Source organism: Eulemur rufifrons, chromosome 10 (genome assembly GCF_041146395.1).
Source record: "Eulemur rufifrons isolate Redbay chromosome 10, OSU_ERuf_1, whole genome shotgun sequence".
Lineage (NCBI taxonomy): Eukaryota > Metazoa > Chordata > Mammalia > Primates > Lemuridae > Eulemur > Eulemur rufifrons.
Genome location: NC_090992.1, coordinates 34321711 through 34335097, shown reverse-complemented (window position 1 = coordinate 34335097; position 13387 = coordinate 34321711). Strand labels below are relative to the sequence as shown.

The following is a 13387-nucleotide window of genomic DNA, read 5'->3' as shown; positions in this document are numbered from 1 at the left end:
ACCCTCTGATCACAGAACTCTGTCCCCCTGCCAGGAGCCTGACCCACCCAGCCATGTGTTCTACACTGGCCCCTGGAGCACACCAGCCCCTTCCCCTCGGGATCTCTGCACCGCTGTCACCTCACCTAGGGCCACTCTCACTCCGCTCTTAGATGGGCCGGCTCCTTCTCGCCTTTCAGATCTCAGCTTCAGTGTCACCCCCGCCAAGAGGCCTTACTCTAGATCCTTTCCAAAGTGCTTCTCCATTGCCCCACTTCTCGCTCTGTGTTTATTGTCCTTCGTGGTGCTGGGACGTTTTGCAGCTCTTTCCCCAGGTGGGTCTGGTTATGTGTGTCTTTTATCACCTCCACTGGACAGTTGGCTTCCCACGAGCAGGCACCTCCCGAGGGCAGGGCCACACCTGTCCCCATCCCAGCTGACCAGCCAGAGCCTAGCATGGCTCCTGGGGTATAGCAGGTGCTCAGTGAATGTTTGCTACATGGATGGAAAATTCCTCCACAAACAGCTCTGGCTTTCACCCTGATCTCTCGGTCTCAGGCCCAGTGGTCTCTGAAGGATCTGGATGTTGCAGTGGGGCTTCTAGAACACCCCAAGTGTGCAATCTGCATCCCTCAGTTGGTGGCCGAGAGGGGTTTACTGCCCACTGCGCTGTTCCCCTGTGGCCTCGGCGCAGTGGGACTCGGGTGAAATCTGGGATTTCACGTTCCCTAAGGCCCCTAAGGTGCCAGGGTCCGGGTGAGCGCTTTCCAGCCATCACTTTGTTCCACCCCTGATGACCTCTGTGAGGTTGGTGGGAGAATGGAGGGAGCTATTTTCCGAGGGGGACACGGAGTCTCTGAGAGATTAGGTCACCTGACCGAGCAGGCGTAGAGCCCAGATCTGGACGTGGGAGTATCTCGCCGCAGGCCCAGTGCTGTTCCTTCACACCTGGTGCCACTGAGTCCGCGTGGGTCCTGGCTGAGCCATGGCCTTGGACACAGAAGAGTCCAGGGAAGTGTGTGGGGGAGGGGGGTTGGCAGACCCCTGTGTGGTATTTCAGATGGCCCTGAGGGTCCATCTAGCTAGACACGTGGACCCCCCTGAGGGTCATGGGGACCTGACTCGAGGTCATACAGGGCAGGGGGTTCTGTGACGACTGTGATAATTGAGGCCCGGGTCGGGGGCAGGCTGGGTGGCGCTGCCCCCTCATCCCTGACCTGTCAGCTGGCTTAGGAAGGCCGTTCTGAGGCCAGCACAGACTCATGGCACTGTCCTTCAAGGGACAGATCTCTTGGCAAGACGCCCACCTTGGAGCCTCAAAACAGACCTGTTTGCCAGATGCCACAGTGGAGAAGAGACCAGGGGGCACAGGACCAGGCAGACCCCAGCGTGGCTCTCACCTCTGCCATTTGCTAGCTGTGTGACCCTGGGGGGTCGTCTGCCTCCTCTGAGCCGGAAGTTCTGTATCTATAAAGATGCCGTGGTACGGGAGAGATGAGAGAGATCGTCGGCCCTTCCTCGAGAGTCCGTGCGAGCGAGCGAGCGAGCGAAGGCGGGAGCAGATGTCCTCCTCCTGCAGCGGGCACCGCGGGCACCGGGCTCCTCTCAGCATGAGCGTGAAAAGCTTCCACTAGGCTGCTCTGTAGAAGGGCGATCACCCACAGCTTCCAGGAGTTTACTGTAGAATGTTAATGATATCAACAGGGTTTTTTTTTTTTTTCAGGTTATAAAGTTGTGTTCTCAATAATGATGAGCAAATAACAGGACATACTCGTCTCTTGTTTGCCCTGGCCGAGGCCCCTGTTCTGAACACTTATATCCGTTAACTCATGTAATTGTCATGACAACCCTACGTGGGAGATCCCATTTTTGTCTTTGGGTGTGGTGTAAGATAAGGGTGGATGTTCGGTTTCCTCCGTGTGGATATCTCGTTCTCCCACCACCATTTGTGGAAGGTCAGTTGCCCGTGTATGTGCGGCCTCTTCTGCCTGTCGAGTGACTGCAGCTTTGTGGAAAGTCAGGGGGTTGGGTCTGTCTCGCTACTCCGATGGTCAGGCCCCGTGGCAGGGCCCTCAGGACCTCGTGCAGGGGCTGTAAACCTGTCAGCCTTCCTGGGATTGAAGCCTGTCCCTGGCCTGAGATTCCAGGTCACCTGCATTTGCATTATTCAAGGTTCCAAAATCCTCTCTTCTCACCAAGTGCAACCTGTGTGTGTTTATATCCTCCATCCACCGCCTCCCCCTGGAGCTCTGAGCTTGCAAGTTTTTCTCCTCCTCTCCTCCCTCTCTCCAATGTTGACCCCAAAAGCCCTTTGAGGTAGAGAACAAACATGCAGAAGTGTCTGCCTTTTTAAAAGGAGACTTTTCAAAGAGTTGTCTAAGGAACTGACAATAAGAACTACATAACAGAAACCATTTTGCAGCCTCCGGCCAGGTCATTTATCTCTATAACCATTTCATTTAAAATGTGGGCCAAACATATAAATCATATCTTGAAAGAACGTATGTTAGTGCCACAAAAATTACCCTGTATTCTTACCACCTAATTTAAAAAACGTGTTTTGAAGCTTGAGAGAATGCAGACAAGCCCTGGGCGCTGCCCTTCTCCGGCCGGCCACGTACGGCAGGGGGTGGACGCGGGGAAGCCCAGGCACCCTGTCATCAGGCTTGTGCTGCTGCTGCTCTTGGGAAGCCACCCCCCTTTGGATGTCATTTGGTAACTAGCAGTTGAGAGCCCCAAACCGGTCTGCTCCTCCCGCTCCTCCAGTGGGCCCTTGCACGTAGGCAGCCCGCACCGGAGCGCAGAGATGCCGGTGCTCATGGAACACCGTCCCCAGGGAAGGTGCTGAATAGAGCAGGGCCCTGAGCCCCATTTGCCAGACTAATGAGGTGGACAGAGGTGGAGCAGCCTGTCGCCGTGGGCTGGGGATTCCAGAGTCTTCTGCTGGAAACCTAAGGATTCCATGGCTAAAATGCTAGCACTTCCCTGTTGGCAGGAGGTTTCTTTTGTTGCTTCTCAGTACTTCCTGGGAGGGACAAACAAAAGAAACCAGCGGGTGCTCAGTGCCTTTGCCTTGCCACAGGCCTGGGCACCTCCTGTAGCTGGTGTCCACCCCCCCCCAGGTTCCTGGGGGTCGTCAATGTCCCCACCCTGTTCCATTTTCCCCTTTCCCCAGCCTACTAGCTTCTGCCAGCCACTCTCCGCTTCCCTCCTGTGCCTCCTCTAAGATCCTGATGCCCTGGGCGTCCCCTCCAGGGCTCTATCCGGTGTGTCCGTGTCAGCTTTGCTCTTGGAGGTGGAGCAGGGGAGTCTGCAAGTGCTGAGCACAGAGCAGGCCTGGCGTGGTGGCCTTTCTCTTTCTCTGGGTTTAGGTTCTGAGGCACGAGGCTGCTCTTTCAGACACCCCTTGTCAGTTGAAGCCCAGAGCGTCCTCGTGGAGGGCGTGGGGAGGACTGGGGGGCGTGTGTGCCCTTGTGCCTTTGACCAGCTCACAGGCCTCGCTAGGGGGAAGCGCCCCCCTCCCGCCACATAAGGCATTTCTGTTCTTTCCCTCCCCTCATCCTTGGCTCCTGCGTTCTTTGTATAAGTCGCTGTTTACATCGCCGGCTGCCTTGGCTGTGACTGTGTCTTTCTAGTAAAACCTTAACCTTATTCCTGGCCCCCTGGAGCAGTGGGTGTCATGGGGCAGTGCACACTGTCCTGAAGCGGCACCTGGGGGCCGGGGTGGGAAGGCTGGGGGAAGACTGGGGTGCTGGACGTTGCCCCTGAAATTCTGCTTCCCTCCTCCCATCTTCCTCCCGCTGGCCCTCAGCGGCCTGGTCTCTGGAGGGCTGAGTTTGGGTCCTAATTCCTCTCCCAAGTCTGGTGCCCGGCGTAGGCCAGGCTGGGGAGGAAGCGCTTAGGCTACAGGTGGGAAGGCAGGCAGGTGTCTTTGGAGAGGGAGGCACCAGCGTGGTGTGAGAGAGAGGGGGAGGGGAGGAGCCATTTCCTCTCCACTGAAGGATGGTGACAGGCCTGTGGGTGGAGGCTGGGTGAGGTTGGGCTGTGGCTGCTGGCAACAGACAGCAGGGGCCCCTGGAGGCTTCCTGCAGGCCCTGGGCCCGTGGCCCTTCCTTGTCCGGGCGCCCCGCCCTCTCCCCCACCCTCCTGTTCACCCCTAAGGCCAGTTGTCCGCCTGCCCAAGCAGGCCGAGGCAGTTCACGTCAGCCACCCTCCACCAAGGGCCAGAAGGATCTATAAGCTTTCGGTTTTGGACTCACTGTGAGAGGGCAGGGTTGGCTCATGTCCCCATGGTGTGATGGGGCTGGGGGGCTCCAGGCAGGAATCCGGGAACCAGGAAGTGGGAACCTGCCAACACAACCCAGTGCCGCTTCCCCGCCCTCTGCGGGGCGTGGGGTGCCAGCAGGCCTGGGCCGAGGGCGGGGGGTGGTTACTGACGTGTGCGGAGCCTCCCTCTGGGGACAGCCTCCCCCCCCCCCCCCCCCCCCCCCCCCCCCGGCTGCCCCGTGCAGAGCGCCCTTTCTGACAGGCACGATCCCGTGTGGGGCCCTTACTGCCTGTCAGAAGCAAGAACAGCCACTGCTCTGCCTCCCCGGGGCCTGGCCCGGGGCCAGCCCGCAGTGGGGCTCAGGAAGGAGAAGGGGGCATCAGTGGCCTGGGGCCAGACTTCCCTCAGGAAGTTGGCCAGGACATGCCCGCAGCCCTCCCCACCGTCCTTCTGGGCTTTGGGAACCAAGGGCTTCACTTGCCGGAGTCCTCAGCAACCAGCTGGGCTGAGGGACCCTTCTTTGACTGTTTGATTCTTGGGTCTGATGTTCACACCAAAATCCTCCCTTTTATTCTCCACCTGGAATCACATCCAGAGCAGACGGGCCGGAATCATGGTTCATTCAGAACCTCTCTGTTGGGCCAGGCCCCGTGCTCGGCTGGGAGCACAGTGGTGACCAGGCAGCACACGGTCCCCTGGGGAAGTCAGACAGATGCACGAACTATGAGGCGATGAAAACTTATGTTGGGCGCTGGAGGAACCAAGTGGGTGGAGAGTAAGGAGCCCGAACTCTGATGGGTGAGCACGGCCAGCGGAGCGGGAGGGCCCGCCAGGGAAGGGCCTAAAAGGGGCACGTGCGGGAGGCCTGGGGAAGGGCGAGCTTGTCAGGCTCGGCGGAGTCTGGAGAGGGAGGCAGAGTCTCGGGAGGTAAGCTTGGCGGGCGGCAGCGCGGGCCTGGGGGCTGAAACAAGTTTGGATTTCACCCTCCCTGTGTGCAAGGGGAAGCCTGTGAAGGCCGTAAAACCCGGGCAAAGACAGGATGGGATTGTTTTTTGAGAAGACCAGCCTGGTGCTGTGTGAATGGGAACAGCGCCAGAGGGCTTGTGGAGCCGGAATAGCCAGAGTCACTGATACCTGTGGGGACAACAGATCCTGTTCTCTCCAGAGGCCTGGAGAGCCCTGTGGCCTGCCCGCTGCTGCTCCCCACCCTTCTGCTCCTGCCCTTCTCGTCCACAGCCCGACCTAGGACCTCACAGGCCAAGCACTGGCCCACAGGCTGCTGTCCTCTCTCGGGGCCGCCTTGCCCTGAGCAGCCCTCTCTGGTGCCCTGGCCCACCTCTCCTGGAGGCACGTGTCCCTCTGCGGTCTGTCCCGCGTCTTGCTTGGAATCATTTTCAGGTGTCCCCTCTCCTTTTTCTCCCCTAGTCCCCACAGCCGGCTCCTGGCAGTGCACAGTAAGGGCTCACTGACTAGCAGGCCCCCCACCATGGAATAAATGGGGTCAGCGGCTGCCATTGTTGCCCGTGCGTTTGAGGAAGATCCTGACCACCCAGAGAGGCAAAAGGAAAGAACAGCGCCCCACTGTGCCTCGTGCTGAACTGCTGGTAGATGGTTTTGAAGGGATGAATGCATACGAGTGAAGGAGTGAATGCACACGAGTGAATGAATGAATGGCTGTTGTGTGATCTTTCCGGAAGTACGATGGGGTTTCGTTCTTCCCCCAAATGGACTGAATCCTGGCTGGGAAGTCTGCTGGAGAAGCCCAGTCCACTGTCCTCACCTGGTCCCAGCAGCCCCCCCCACCCCCCGCGGGCCCCTCTGTTCTGTCTCAGCAGAGCAGCACACTTGTGAGCACCCGTCGGGGAGGTGGGGAGCGGGGCTGCTCAGGGGGGTCTGGATGCTTCCATCTGTGCAGTAAAAAATGCCAAAACTGGGTATTGGCATTTCAAATTTGAATAAAAATTTCAAAAACTGTGGTATAGCTAAATGTTTACATTTAACAAATGAACACTTGTAACACACACACACACACACACACACACAGAAATATAATTTTCCCATTCACAAGGTAATTACAGTGTTTATAAAAGAAGAACCTGGCCGGGCGCGGTGGCTCACGCCTGTAATCCTAGCACTCTGGGAGGCTGAGACGGGCAGATCGTTTGAGCTCAGGAGTTCGAGACCAGCCTGAGCAAGAGCGAGACGCCGTCTCTACTAAAAAAATAAAAAGAAATCAGCTGGACAACTAAAAATATATAGAAAAAATTAGCCGGGCATGGTGACGCATGCCTGTAATCCCAGGTACCCGGGAGGCTGAGGCAGGAGAATCGCTTGAGCCTGGGAGTTTGAGGTTGCTGTGAGCTAGGCTGATGCCACGGCACTCTAGCCTGGGCAACAGAGCGAGACTCTGTCTCAAAAGAAAAAGAAGAACCTCAGTTTGTGGCATGCTCCAGGCAGTGTGGTCCAGAAATGGGACACAGTTTGCAATTGGATGACGAATGGCTCCTTTCAAACATGTCTGTCTCGTTTGGAGACAGTTAAAGCTTGAGGCCCTTTGGGTGTGTGTGGTCCAGGCTGGACCTTCTCCCTGGCTCCTAGTGGAAGGTCCCCCTCCCCCTGATTCAGAGTGGCGGCCCCGCCCCCTTCCACTGAGCGCTGACGGCTCTGGTCAAGCCTGACCAGAAGGGCCAAGCCTGCCCCTGCCGGCCAAGAGCCAAACAGGCCAATGCCAGTCCTGTCCCTGGCCGGCCCACAGCCCGAGCCATGGGGCAGCTCAGGCTCTGCCTCCTGAACTGGGTCTGAGGACAGAGGTAGGGGCCCCGGGAGCCAGAGCAGGTCGGAAGCTGGCCTGGCTGTCCCCGCCCTGGGTTTATTTGTGGTGCCTGTATGTGCTGTTGGTCTTGGGGCCACTCACTGTGCAGCAGCATCGTGACAGGCAGCGCATGAAGCAGCAGTGTCGGGTCCAGAGAGCAGACTTCAGGGACGTCCTTAATCATTTTTTTAGAAGGAATTATGTTTAACAATTAGGAAGTGGTGAGATAAAGTGGGAAAATCTTCTTCCCTATCCCTTGCTAGCTCGGTCTCCTTGACAAGTTCTGTAATTTTCTCTGAGCTTCAGTTCCCTGCTTTGTAAAACGGGGCAGTCGCATCGTCGTCCTTGGGCTGTTGAGAAGACTGGAAGCAAGGCTTTGGCTGAGGAACGTTCCACCGTATGGATAGACCACCTTTTGTTTCTCCATTCATCAGTTGACAGACATGGGTTGTTTCTACTTTTTTCCTATTACAAATACTATTTTTTACTTTTATGAATACTATGAATGTGTGCAAATTTTTGTGTGGATGTATGTTTTCATTCTCTTGGGTGATTACCTAGGACCAGAATTATTGTGCCATATGATAACTCTATGTTTAATTTCTCGATGAACTGCAAGACTGTTTTATAAGGTAGCTGGACCACTTTCCATTTCCATCGGCAATGTATGGAGGTTTCTGTATGTCCATATCCTTGGCAACACTTGTTGTTATCTGACTTTTTCATTGTAGCCATCCTAGTTAAAGTGAAGTGGTATCTCATGGTTTTTATTTGCATTTTCCTGATGACTGATAATGTTTGAGTATCTTTTCATGTGCTTCTTATACCTTTTTTTGAGAAGTGTTTATTCAATTCCTTTGCCCATTTTTAAATTGGGTTATTTGTCTTTTTATTATTGAGTTGTAAATGGTCTTTATATATTCTAGATACAGGTCCCTTGTCAATAAGATTTGCAACTATTTCCTCTCATTCTCTGAGTTGTCTTTTCTCTTAATAGTGTCCTCTGAAGCACAAAAGGTTTTGATTTTGATGAAATCTGGTCTATTTGTATATTTGTCTTGTTGTTTGTGCTTTTGGTTTTCTTTTTTATTAAGGTCTTTAAGTATGTAAAACACATATGATTACAAATTAAAAGGTATGCTCAGAGCAGCCCCAGCTCCATCCCCACCCACCTGCTCTAGGTAGGCATCTAAATTAATTTCTGGTTTTATCATTCCCGTGTTTATTTTTGCAAAATTAAACACTCACTTTTTCTTACACAAAGGTGGCATTCACAGATACTCTGCATTGTTCTTCCTTTCACTAAATAAATCCTGGACATCAGCCCACATCAGCTGGTCGAGCTCGTCCGCACTGTGTCTCAGGGCCACAGCAGTCCAGGTGTGGCTGCGTGGTGACTGGCGCCTCGGCGGGTCCCCTGTGGAGGGGCTCTTGGGTGGTTTCCAGCCTCTTCCTGTAGCGAATCGTGCAGAGTACACAGTGTCCTTTGGTGTCATGGGGGTGCATCTTTAGGATCGGCTCCTGGAAGTGAGATGGCTGGGCCAGGAGTGAAGGCACAAGTAATTCGGTCGGCTGTTGCCAATTTTCCTCCGTGGGGCTTGTGCTGTTTTATGTCCCGCAGGCTCACAAACAGAATGCTGTGGGATTTTTGCCAATTTTCTCTCGGTGTGGCTTTTTAAAAAATCAACTTTATTGAAGTGTAATTTACATACGATAAAATGCACCCATTTAAAGTGTCCAGTGTGGTGAGTTGTGGCCAATGATCTACTTTCTCTTACCACAGATGACTTTTGCCCCTTCTAGGATTTTATATAAATGAAATCACACAGAGTGTAGTCTTTTGTGTTAGGCTTTTTAAAAAATTATATATACTTAAAGTATACAACATGTTTTGACATACGTGTACATAATGAAATGGTTACTGCGGACAAGGTAATTAAGACAGCCGTCATCTCACATAGTTACATAGGGGGAGTGGATTGGTAAAAGCACCTAAAATCTACTCTCTTAGCAAATTTCCAGTATGCAATACAGTATTGTTAACTACAGTCCCCATGCTGCACATTAGGTCTCTAGACTTATTCATACTACGAAACTGCAACTTTGTACCCTTTGACCTCTGTCTCCCCGTTCCCGCCCAGCCCCTGTGTTGGGCTGCTTTAACCCAGGATAAAGATGCTGAGATTCATACGTGTTGTTGCGTATGTCGGTACTTCATTCCTCTGATGGCTGAGTAATATCCACTGTATAGATACACGACAATTCATTTCTCAGTTTTCTTATTGATGGACATTTGGGTGGATTCTCGTTGGTGCCTGTTGTGAATAAAGCTACTACGGACATTCTTGAAGAAGTCTTTCTGTGGACCTGTGTTTCCATTTGGGGGCTAGTCCCAGGAGTGGGACGGCTAGATCATATGGTAAGTGCATGTCTAACTTTGTAAGTCACCAGACTCCACCGTGGCTTTGCCATTTTCCACCCCCACCAGGAGCAGCGTGTGAGCTGCAGTTGCTGCACGTCCTCAGACACTGGTGTGGCCAGTCTTCAGTTTCAGCCGTTCTCGGAGGCGGGTGCGGTCTCTCTCTGCAGTTTAGATTTGCATTTCCTTCAGTACTAAGGATGCTGAGCATCCTTTCTGGTTCTTATTGGCCATTGTATTTCCTCTTTTGTGAAATGTCTGTTCAAATCTTTTGCCTTTTACTTTTTTTTTTTTTTTGGTGATCATGACAGGGACAGATCTTTTGCTCATTTATAAAACCAGGATGTTTCTCTCTTTATTATTAAGTTGTAAGAGTTCTTTATATATTCTGGATACAAGTCCTTTTTATATATAGCATAGATATTTTCTCCTAGTCTGTGACTTGCCTTTTCCTTTTCTTAGTGGTATCTTTCCAAGACCAGAAGTTTTAATTCTTGTGAGATGCAAGTCAGGGTTTTCTTTTCTGATCAGTACTTTTCATGCCCTAAGAAATCTTTGACTGTCTCTTGTTACTGTGATGAGTAGGGCTGAGCACTTTCTCTTACGTCCAAGGACCATTTGTGTATCTTTTTCTGTGAAATGTCCATGTCTTTGGCCTGTGCTTTTAAAGTTCGTTTACTGGTCTTTTTCTTGATTCCTAAGAGCTCTTTGTCCACAAAAGATTAGCACTTTATAGTATATTGAGATGTTTCCTCCCAGTTTGTAGTCTGGGTTTTTGACTTCTGTGTAAAATTGCATGCGTGTGCTTTTGCAGCGTCCATCCATGTTTGCATCTAGTATTACGGTTTCATTTTTTTAACAGTTGGATCTCTGTTCCATTTGGAGTTGATTCTAATGTGCCGTGGAAGGCATGGAATCAATTTTATCTTTTCCAAATGACTATCCACTTGTCCCTGTATCATCAATTAAAAAGTCTATCTGTTTCTAATGATTGGAGATCATCCCCCAGACCTTTTTCATTCAAATCTTGGACTTCCACGTGGACTTTTCTGCTTCTGCCGTCTGTCCATCCTCGTGCCAGTGGGCCCTCTCTTCCTTGGGGACTTCATGATACATCTCAGCATACGGTGGGGACTCCTTACCACTCTTCCGTTCAGAGGGCTTCCTAGGGGTCCTTGTTTGTTTATTTCTCCAGACTTTAGAACCATCTTGGCTAGCTCCTGAAAACACACTTGATTTTTTTAAAAATTGAGATTGTGGGCGGGGCATGGTGGCTCACGCCTATAATCCCAGCACTTTGGGAGGCCGAGAGGGGAGGATCACTTGAGGCCAGGAGTCTAGACCAGTCTGGACAATACAGTGAGACCTCATCTCTACAAAAAACATTTTTAAATTAGCCAGGCCTGGTGGTGCACACCTATAGTCCTACCTAATTGAGAGGCTGAGGCAGGAGGCTCACTTGAACGTAGGAGTTGGAGTGCACAGCTCACTGCACTCCAGCCTGGGCAGCACAAGGAGATCCCTTCGGTCAAAAAAAAAAAAAAAATATGAGATTGTGTTAAATTTATAAATTCACTTTGGAAAAGCTAAAATTTTTTTGTTGTGGAATTGACCTGTGCAAAAACAAGGAGTGTTCTCCATTTGCCCAAGTTTACTTGTATGTCTCTCTAAGTTAGATTCTTGGGAGGACTTTTGTAGGACTGTTCCAGGGGTTTGTTTCATGTATATTTTGTACATTTAATGTTAGGTTTATGCCGTAGCATTTATCTTTTTCATTACTCTTATAATGAGTTCTCTTTCATTCTGTTTTTGAATTGAATTTTGTTTTCACTGTATGTGGGGGAAGCCTGTAATTTGTTGTCCATTTTCCATCTTGCTATCTTACTGAATACTCTTTTTCACTTATATTCATCTTAGCACTTATTTTGTTGGGTTTTCTAGGTGTACCTTGATGTTATATACAAAAAATGATCATTTGTCTCTTCCTTAAGGATGAACATTTTTAAAGATTTGTATTACACATTGCCAAATCTCCTCTTTGAAAAAATATGGTACGAATTTATACTCCTCCTGTGGCGGTGTTTTGCCATACCCTTGCCAGCACTTGAGTATTAACATGTAAAAAGATCTTTGCCAATTTTACAACCGTCGTTCATTAAGAGGAATTCACCGCACCCCTTCTCTGTGCCAGGCGCTATGCTGAGGGCACAGCAGGGACCCCACAGATCTCAGCCACCCCCCGGGAGGCTGCGTTCTAGGAGGAGATGAGGCTTGTTTCTTGAGGTTGAAAATGAAGACTGCTGCTGCTCTCTGAGCCCAGCTGACGGGAAAAGGCCAGGCTGCCCTAGTGGAGAGCCTGTCCCTGGCCCAGGGACTCGTTCTGGAAAATCCCGAGAGGTTATGGCTTTTAAGCCATCGCCCTCACCCGCTCTATAGAGCTGTGTCACAATAAGCCCTTCGGGTGTCTTGCAGGATCCCCTGCACAGGCCGGGCAGTGCCAGCAGCAGCCCTACTCAATTGGCTGAATCTGTCCAGGAGCAAGGGCCAGCAGGGTGCCCTCCTGGGCCAGTCCCAGGCCACCCAGTCCCAGTCCTCCCTGCCTCTGCCAGGCAGGTTTGGGGCTGAGCACTGAGGAGCCCCTGCCCCAAGGCTGAGATCTGATAAAATGGATGATAGGCGCTACCTGGAGGCTCCTACTCTCTTAAAGCCCAAGCCCAGGCCTCCGGAGTCCCCGTATGAATCACCGCTCTCTGCCCATTTGCAGAGGGCACTCATTGGCAGCAACCCTGTCCTGCCCGGGCTGGCACCCTCCAACCCCCACCCCAAGAGGCTGGGTGGGAGGTCCCAGAGGGCTCCGCCCAGAAGGCTCACCCACCGCATTCTCCTTCCTTTTGGCCCAGTGCCCTCTGACCTCAGCTCCTCCCCCACATACCCATGCTCCCAGGACTGCAGCTTGCCTGCTGTGTGATCCTGGGCAAGTTGCCTTGCCTCTCTGGGCTTTTTCCCTTCTGTACCTCACAGGTGGATGTGAGGCGTGAAAGAGGGAGTATTCTGAGTATTCGCAGCAGTTCTGCACAGCGTGTGGCACAGAGACGACTGCAGGAATGTGTGTTCATTGAACGAGAGTGAAACAATAGATGGACTGTGCTGGCAAGCCTTCCAGTGGCTTGGGTTCCATTCAGACCATCAGAACCCAAAGATCAGATCCAGGGGCTTCTAAATGCAGCCTTTGTTGGAAATGCAGCCACCTCACCCTGTGTCACTGAACCCCACCCTCGGGGCATTTCCAGCATGCAGGATGAGCTTGGTGGGGAGCTGGGCCCAGAGAAAGGGCATTTGGGTCCTGGACCCCAGACCCGCTCTTCCCCCCCAGCCCTGCTTGTGCCAGCATCGGCTCTCTTCGCAATCCCCTCCCTGGGGTCCTCGGACAGCTGGGCCTTCGTAGAGCTGGAGGGGCGGCAAGAGGGTCGCCCACCGCCGCCCTCACCCCAGGCAGCTGGGTCCTTGAGAGAGGAAATTTCCTTCTCTCTGTATTTATTTTCCACATCCTTGACTTTGAAAGCCAAGCTGGTGTTGATATTTACCTTGGCCAGGCCTCCTGTCTCCCCAGGCCAGCCTCATGTAAACACACTGTTCCTTCTCTCGGCTCTGCTAGAGGTGGCCTTTTGCAACCAATTCTAGGAATTTTTAAGGCTGAAGGCATAGGTTCAGGGACCAGCCCTCCAGGGAGCCAGGGTGCACGGGGCCCTGGGACCTGCCATGCTGGCGGCTCCCTCTGCAGGGGCTCGGGCCAAGGGCCACAGGAAGGAGCCAGGGCAGGCAGGGGCCTGTCCCCCACGATGCCTCGTTCCTCCTCTCGGCATGCTGTGGGCGGCCCCGCTCTCCCGTGTTCACATGGAGGGTCAGACTC

At 52.5% G+C, this 13387-nt stretch overlaps 1 protein-coding gene across 2 annotated transcripts in view; it reads left to right on the top strand.

Annotated features, from left to right (window-relative positions):
• The window catches only part of ATG7 (autophagy related 7), a 236153-nt gene that overhangs the window by 221631 nt on the left and 1135 nt on the right, over positions 1–13387 (top strand). The gene's annotated exons all lie outside the window — the stretch shown is intronic.